An 8,906-nucleotide genomic window follows, 5' to 3' on the forward strand; every position below is an offset into this window, starting at 1 on the left:
GTAGCAATAGGTTAAATACAGTTGTTCTGAGAGCTTCATACATTTTGCCTATATTGAGACAATTTTCTTGGCAAAAATTTAGTAAAACCAGGGGGGTGACCTACCTCCCCCCTGAAAGATCCAAAACTGAAACCAATGTGTCTTTCTGAGTTTTGGGGTAGACCCTATATACTGGCTAAGTTTCATTGAAATCGGTGAGATGGCATGTAGCAGACTTGCCTGGTGCACCCATGGACACTCTTAATACTCATTGTACAAACGATCCCTCTTCAAGGAAAGTGATAAATGCTGTACACCGATAAAGCTCTAGAAGTACACATACACTGATGATGAAAAGAAAATCATTCGCAATGATATCAGTCATGTCTCAGTTTCTAAACTGTCGGAGTATGCCTTCCAGTTTACCAACAGCGCAACATGCCGGTACAAAAGAGTGACAGTATCGGAGGCAATTGCCTCCTGTGAAGAATGGGATGAGGTCGAAATGGTAGGAAAGATAATCAACCTTGGATCCCCACATACTGTACAGCACAAAGGACAAAAAGTGTCTACCACTATTAATGTAGGTGAAGCTGTGTTGGCCAATACCACTGGATCTATTTGTCTTGACATATGGGACACCAATATTCCACAATTGAGACTGGGTCATATCTACTGTAAAAAGTCCTGTGGGGATTCGTCTTTGGTCTGGACAGAAAAAGATTTCCACCACAAAAACACACACGGGTCACTGTTGTAGAAGATGAATCCTTCAGCGTGATTGCTGTTGAAGATCGTGATGACACTCGTAAGCTAGGCAAAGTTTTTGCGATTGACAACATTCTCTCCATTGAGAAAGTGGAACACTTCAGCAAATGCATCAATTGTACCAGAAAACTAGTACAAGTTACCTTGGACAACATTGTACAATGTGATCACTGTGGACACAGCATGCAACTCTCCCAAAGCTAACGGAGCATAATGGCAAAGATTGTCGCTGCTCAAGAAGATGGCCAAACTGCTAGACTAATGATGAGGTGGATGTGTTGAAGACGATCCTTGACAGTGATATTAACTCACTTGGAGAAGGTGAGATTACTAAAAAAAACTGCTCGTGGTACAAAATTTCAAACTGAAATACAATGTGCAATCACAGATTGTTTCTGAAATTAACTATAAGCAGAATTTTGAGTAGAACTATGTCAATGAAGCTAAGTTTATAGTTTCTCCTCAGGGAGTGAAAGAAACCAACATTGTCAATTGTAGATGAACTAATTTAGTCAAGCTAAGTTTATAGTCTCACTTTGGAACCGCAAGAACTAAGATTGTCAATTGTATAGACATATGTTGATATTTTGGTTGTCAGCACTGAGTTGCCTAGCTATTGCAGCTCAATGTGTGATGACAGATTGTTTCTGAAATTGGGTCTTAGCAGATCAGAATTACGAGTAGAACTACTTTAACGAAACTAAGTTTCTAGTTTCACCTTGGGAGCAAAAGAAACTAACATTGTCAATTCAGTGTCAATTGTGTTGACTGAAGTCAGTAGTTTTGTTATGAGGAGTTGAGTTGCCTAGCTGTTCCAGTTCAATGTATGATGACAGATTGTTTCTGAAATTAAGTTTTAAAAAGTTCAATGTAGAAGAACTAATTCAGTCAAGCTGAGTTTATACTTTTATCTTGGTACCAAAAAAAAAAACTAACATTGTCAATTGTATTGACTGATGTTAGTACTTTTGTTATGAGAAGTTAAGTTGCCAGTTCGAAGTACAATGTAAAATGACAGTTCTAGCAGAATTTCAAGTAGGAAACTAATTTACTGAAGCTAAGTTTCAAGAGATTCTCCTCGAGACCGAAAGAAATTAAATGACATTGTCAGTTGTATTTTGCTAGTTTTGTTATGAGGAGTTGTTCATTTTCGTCTTAAATGTTTCTTTTTGTAATTCAGGTTACCTTATAATTAGTTATTAAATCTTGCAATAGAAGAAGTCATGTCAAGTAAAACTAGAAATATGATTCTAATTTGCAATTAAAGTTTTAGGAAGTTTATTCATGTCATCTCCCTGTAAACTGGGGAACCCTCTCCTGGGCTCAACAATGATACCTTTATTACTCTATCCTGTATCATGTTGCGAATGTCACGCTGCCATGTAACGCAATGTTTATTTAACAACAAAAGCAGACTGAATCACGTTTATATTTATATGTTCAATTCACTTTACAATTTTTTTCTGGACTTTAAAGAATAACAGAATGACGCAAGGCACTCACCCAACACAGTTTTTCTTTGATAATTTCAAATCATAAGGCTGGAGAAAGTAGTCTGTTCCAGATGTTCCGATAGAAAGACCACTGTAAAAAAGGTATTTTTTACCACTCTCCATTCTGCACACTGCACCCCACACAATATGAATGCCAAGAACTGACTATGGTACACTTAGCATAGGCTTTCGCTGTTTCCATATAGGTGACACTTTGTACAGACTTGTTAAAACGAATCAAAGGCTCCCTGAGCCAGCTCATGGATGAATAGTTGACTCTTGCCTCTGTGGCAAAACGAGTCTGTGCAAAACTTTTGTATGAAAATGCATGTCACCTGTACTCTCTTGAAAATCAAGTAATTTTCATGTGAAATGTTTTGCACGAGCATTTATTCTAAAAAAGAGGCAAACAGCAACTCCGAAGTGGAACTAAAGTCTGCATATGAAACAGGTGGCCCATCAGGCCAAAGCTTATCCTGGTTTCTGTACCATGAAGCGATTAGCAGTATTTCTACTACCCCGGTTGGGATGCTAGTCGATCACAGGGTTACCCCACAATATTAAATTTGCCAGCACTTATTTATACATATATTTAACATATATTTTCCCGCCAAAATCGCAAAACTTATAACCCTCATTAATATTGCTTGCTACAAGTAGGACCATGCAAACGCACCATTCAGAAATTTTGGCATGTATGGTTTTTCAATTTTGTGCCCAAGTCATATGACTTGACTTGACATTAACGTAAATTTAGCAACTTAGCGATTTAGTGATTTAGTGACTCTTAAGAATCTCAAATTTTTTACATTAACGTGCTATTTTTCAATTGGATGAAACTAATTAAGGAAAATCAAACGCCATAGCAGTGTTTTCGACTTTTCTTGGATGACATAAGTGTAAAGATCAGGCCCATGAACTCATCAATTAAGGCAGTCAGATTTACCTTAACCAATTTAAAGTTGATAGCTATTCTGCTCTTAATTAAGCTCCAAGCTATTTTGCCTCTATGCTTTCACAGCGTTCTAACACAAATTCGTCGCGGCATTTCAAATTGTTTTTTTTGGCAGCACTAAGATATCTTAACTGCCACCGCGGTATTTTCCTTCTTTGACTTGACGACAGGCTAACGCTCATAGCGTCATTTTCCTAAACTCTTTATATTCCTTTGTTTAACTTCCCAGTGGATAAATAGCCAAGTGTAATCAATCTGTATTATCAAAGAAAAAACTGTGCATTATTGTTTAAAACATTAAAGAATTGATAAGTGTGATCTCGCAAGTATTGTTTCCGTTGGCAAGAATAGTTCCTGCCGCCGCCCAGTTTTTGCAGGTGCGAAATATATCCTATCGTTATTCATACAAACGTCTGTCGTGAAGGCTGCTGTTATTCAACTCAAAAACCAAGAACTTTCAGATCATGCATTGATTATCTGCCCAAAATTCATCCCTATCTATGAGAGTTATTTGCAACTGTCAGACTTGATTTCGAATTAAGCATTCTGTGCCCAATTTATTGTTTCAGAGTTAGAAGACGCATAATTTTTTAAATGTATTTTTGGAGCGGCAACGCTTGACCCACGTGGGCTTTAACTTGGTCAATTATCACACATTTTACCAAGATTGAAAGTAATTGTTGTCAGCTCCATACAGTTCTTTAGGGGTCCACTGGCTTGCGCTATTTTGAGAGAGGACAAAGAGGACAAAGCCGACCCAAACCTAGGGAATAATGCGGTGGTGGAATAAAATGCGGACATCACGGCCACTTTCTTTGTAGGTGGTTTTTGAGCAGGTAACGCTGAGTGGGTAGCAGTTGCAATCAGTAAGTTTTCATTACAAATTGTTTCAAACCCGTGTTTAAGGATACATCACCTTCTTGGAAATCTTGTCTGAATTTCTTATATTTTTGTACGATTTCCTTTTTTGCTGCAAAGGCATGCCGCAGAGACCATTTATAGTTGATATTGGAATGACAAAATCGCTGTGGCCCCGTGCTCAGTTAAATGATTGAGACGCATAAAAATCTACAGAGTTTGCCTTTGGAGTAAGCACAGAAACAGGGGCCCCAGAACTGCAGTTTATTTTCTAGAATGGTTTAAAATGTGGTGTCGGTTTTATTTGACTTGGGTTTAGGCTACAGAAAAAAACATTACTGCTGTTAAAAAGTTGAGTACAACAATGCTGTAAAAGCGCTCGGTCTTATGTACCAACAACACATTTCAAAGAAATGCCTGAAGCATGCAGATAAAGGAAATAGCATTGTGAACCTACTGACTTACAAACTTTTAATTTTTTTATTTTGAACTCATGTTTGCGTGTCATTATTCTTCACTATTGCAGATTTCGTAAACACATGGCAAGCGGATGAGAGTCGAGCAGACGCGATTCAAGTGTTAGCGATGATGGTAACTGCCAGTCTTTATTTTATGTTTGCTTCCTTTTTGGCACGGATCACAATTCATGTTTACCAACTAGGATGCCTTTTGATTGATAATTATCTGCTTAGTTAACTAATCGGTTCTTCTGTGGTCATTTATAGATGCATGAGAGAGAGAACGCTCGAGCAGAAGACGCGAGCGCGACAACCGAAGGAGACGGATAAGACGAGTGCAAAGAGGTATTACACTGCAGAAAAATTGTTTTCTTACTTTTTATGATTTTCAAAGTCCACAGTTGTTGTAATTGAAGAACATATGTACTGATTGTGGGTCCTTTTCCTCGTAGAATGCGATGCAGAAAGAGATGAACGTAGAGAAGAAGAAGCAGAAGAAGGGGGAAGAAGAGATGAATTACGAAGAGTTAGAGTTTTTGAAGGTGACTTAAGAAACTGCCTGCAGTTGAGGAAAGGTTAGTGTTCATAGCAGTTGGTGACTGTCTTTCCTGGCATTGTTGTGAAGAAAAAACAAATAGGTATCTTTACCATGCATGGAACTGAAAACACAGTTTAATAGTTAATGAGTCGATGTTAGATGTTGTTATTGCGACAGATTCCGCTAAAAATATATTCATAGCACGCTAATTACTATTTGGAACATCTCACATTGAATCGTTTCCTAAGAGGATCCACAAGTAAATTTGCAAGTTTTCTCGATAAAGTTTATGTCAAGCCTTGTAAAAAATACTCAGGCGTTTGCTATTTTGTTTTGACCTGAAGTGAACGATCTGCTCCAATTATAAAATGAAAAGGTTCAAGTTCTGTTTTTTCTTTCGAAGTCAGTTTGAGAGCCAAAGTCTCCATTTAACAAATTCGGAAGTTATTTTTTTACACGTTTGTCCTGTTAATGATCATGAATTTCGGCATACCATGTGGATCCACTATAGCCCAGTGTATCCGCAAAATTCTCCCGCCAGTATTTTTGACCTATCAAAAGTCAATTAAACTGCAAGATCAATATTATTGTGACTATCTCGTGTGTACCGTTTTTCCCGTGCTTGCCATTAGTCATTAGTCTCGTATTAAATTCTCTATGGCTTGGTGTAAATCATTTACACAACGCTCTCTCCTGGTACACTTAAGGAATAGACCACAAGTTTTAATGGTTTATAGACTCCTAAACCACGCGGGATGTTGGAAGAACATTAGAAGATTTTGTAAATCACTAGCCGCAGGTGATTTATTTACGAATTCAAGTGGTTTATCATGCCTCTAAACCATAGAAACTTGTGGTCTATTGCTTAGGGTTAGAAAACACGCGAAATTTCTATGAGTTGACTGGCTCAATAAACCATAACTGATTGTCCAATCTGAGCGCGCGCATTCATGTAATTATTATATAACATGGAATATACCACTCGTCAGTTGAATTTTCTTGGTATACAAACTCGCCTAAAGGTTGGCATAAAAGCGACTCGTGGGATATTCCATGGTATACCACTCAAAAGTGTTGCATAACTAGTAAGATCGGAACAATCGCATAAAAAGTCCTCTTCTACACAACCCTGTGTATCATTTCCTATGTAACATTCGAAATTTGTAAATTTTACATTCATATATATTAATTATCTTATCTCCCATAGTGCGCTGTTTTAACTGCCGAGGAATGGGCCACAAGGCAAGGGCCTGTCCCTCGGCCAGGATCGGAAGACGAGGAGGGAGAGGCAATACACATCAGCAGCCAGCACCAGCACCAGCACCAGCACCGAGCACTATTGTGCACCACCACCACCACTACCAAAACAACACACGTGTTAATTTCTCTTAATTTTTTCTTTTACCGTGATTTTCGGCTCTTATTTTGTTTTTAAATTTCATGTTATCTTCCCATGAGTAATAATTTTTCTGCATTTCTTTCGTCTCGTTTTGCCAATAGAAATAACTCTCCAATTTTGTTTTATTATTTAACTAAAATAATTTTATGTTCTTTTTCACTACCGGTATAATTGTTTCTCGTTTTTTCGTACTTTTTGATATAAAATAATTTTCAAAGATCCCCTTTTTTTAAATTATTATAATTTTTTCAATTTCACATTTAAATTTTTTTCATGTTTTTCTTTTTTCATGGTATAAAATCAATTTCATTTTTCTCTTTTTTCCTATAAATGACATGTTCCCCAATGTTCTCATATTTTGCAATTTAGAATAATTTTCCTATACAATATATAATGATTTTTTTCCAATTTTTTTTATTTTATAATATTTCAAAAGAATTTTGATTTGGCAATAATAACTAATTTTTCAACTTTCTCCGATTTTCCAATGCCAATAGATTATGATAATATGTTCTTGCCAATACTGTATAATAATTTCGCATTTTTATAAGTTTCTCGTAATATCTAATGTAAAATAAATTTTCCATTTTCTCAATTTTCCAATAAATATTTCTTCATTTTTTTCAGGAAATTTGTTATATTTCCCAATATAAAATAATTTTACAACTAGAACAATAGAATATTTTCAAATTTCATCTTTCTTCCAATATACAGTGATTTTACATTTTCACTTTTTTCTTATTTAACGATGTAAAAAAGTTTCTTTTTCAAGTTCCAATTTCCAATAACTTATTTTCCAAAAACATTGTGTCATGATTTTATTTAAAGATCATAGTAAGTGTCTCTCTGTACTGTCAATGACGGTACTTTGAAAATCTTTTTTCCAAATTGTGTGGAGTTGGACTTTTTTACTTCCTTGTAAAAGTTATTATTAGTTAATTTCTTCTTCATTGGCCGCTCTTGCTCAAACCTACTCCAAAGTAAAATTTTCCTCTCTAAGATTTCTGCCTAGTTCCTGCTTGTCCAGAAAGCATAAATATGACCGGAAAATTTCATCGTTACTCAAAATTGGTATATCTTTCAGTCGAGTATATGAATAGTGCCTAGCCGGCTTTTGTCGGTCAATCTCATTCCCAGGGTTTCTCTTCTTCCCAGCCCCTGGAGTGAGAGAGGGGCAGGAAGAAAATAGACCCTGGGAACGAGGTTGTTTGTCTGATATTTTTGTGTCTATCTTGTTATTATTTTTTTAACACGGTCAAATAAAAGTAAGACTCCCCGTTTCTCTTGACAGCGAAATCCCTGAAAAAAGATCGCACGAAAAATAGTGGAACTACCCCGATGAGAAGGTAGACTGCCTGCCAGATGTTTAAGTTTCAAGTGCATGCGATTGGAGCGTCTACGCGAGGTTGCGAGCGCGGAGAAAAGAAATTTTTTTTTCCAATTTGCCGCCTTTGAAACCTGTTTGATTGCCGGTTCTGCCCAAGTTTGCAAACTGATACCATTTCGCGGCAGTTATTGTTGTGAAATCGATCGCGTAACAGTGAACACTTCAAGTTTAGTTGAGTTCGTTCTTCGTTTTCAGTGGATGTTTTAACTGTAAACCCTTGGAATGATGGAATAAGCCATGAGAAACACCAAACAAGTGTCCCTAAAAGAGAGATGATATTGACTTTTTGTGATTTTCTCTTCGCTTCTTTCTCTAATTTACATAACATTAAATAAGGTACAACCGACTACCCGTATCCTCTAGAGACCTCTAGGGTGAAGGGGAAAACTTAAAATGGAGGGTCTCTGAGCAACTCTGCATCTTAATGGAATGTAGGCTGAAGTTATTCAACGTGTGGGCTGTAAACTCTACCAGTCCCTGCCCGTCGCCTGCGCGCTTTAATTTTCGATTGACCCCACTGACCGAGAGCCTAAACATATGGCGTACAATCCCACCAAAATTCATTGGTTGAATTTTAACTTCATCATTTAAATTTTCAACTTCAACGATTGAATTTCACAGCTCCATTTGAAATTTTACACTCTTCTTTTAGATTTCACATCATTGGAAGACGTTTTTTCACTTATCTTTCCGTTTTTTGAACTCAAGGTTTGTATTTGACATTCCTCGCTGTACATTTTTAACGCGCTTCGTCAAAATTACAGTCGAACCATTCATTTTCAACTCGACACCAGGAATTATACTAAACATTGAAGTAATCGTCATACACTGCTACTTTTTATTAGTATTGATACCAGAACCAGTACTCTACATTTGACTGATATGCAAACTTTGTATTCGATACTAGCTCCATGCATTTTGCCACTCACCGAGTCATATTGCAAACTCCACATCGGAAATTTTCAACTTGACTTTTGAATTTGTGTCTACGCTTCAGTGATCATTGGTTGAGAGTGGGAGGGAAGGAGAGGGGAGGGGTTAGACCTCTTCCCCAGGCTCTCTCAGCTTTCG

General features: G+C 37.0%; 1 long non-coding RNA gene across 1 annotated transcript; it reads left to right on the forward strand.

Annotated features, from left to right (window-relative positions):
* Positions 1-4,158: 4,158 nt before the first annotated feature.
* LOC149111137 (uncharacterized) lies at positions 4,159-6,554 on the forward strand. The gene is made up of 4 exons (XR_016207835.1): positions 4,159-4,644; positions 4,779-4,856; positions 4,964-5,086; positions 6,257-6,554. It is a non-coding gene; the product is annotated as an uncharacterized LOC149111137 (long non-coding RNA).
* Positions 6,555-8,906: the final 2,352 nt, after the last annotated feature.

This window comes from Orbicella faveolata, unplaced genomic scaffold (assembly GCF_042242905.1).
Source record: "Orbicella faveolata isolate gen_17 unplaced genomic scaffold, um_ofav_v1 contig_24, whole genome shotgun sequence".
Taxonomy (NCBI): Eukaryota; Metazoa; Cnidaria; class Anthozoa; order Scleractinia; family Merulinidae; genus Orbicella; species Orbicella faveolata.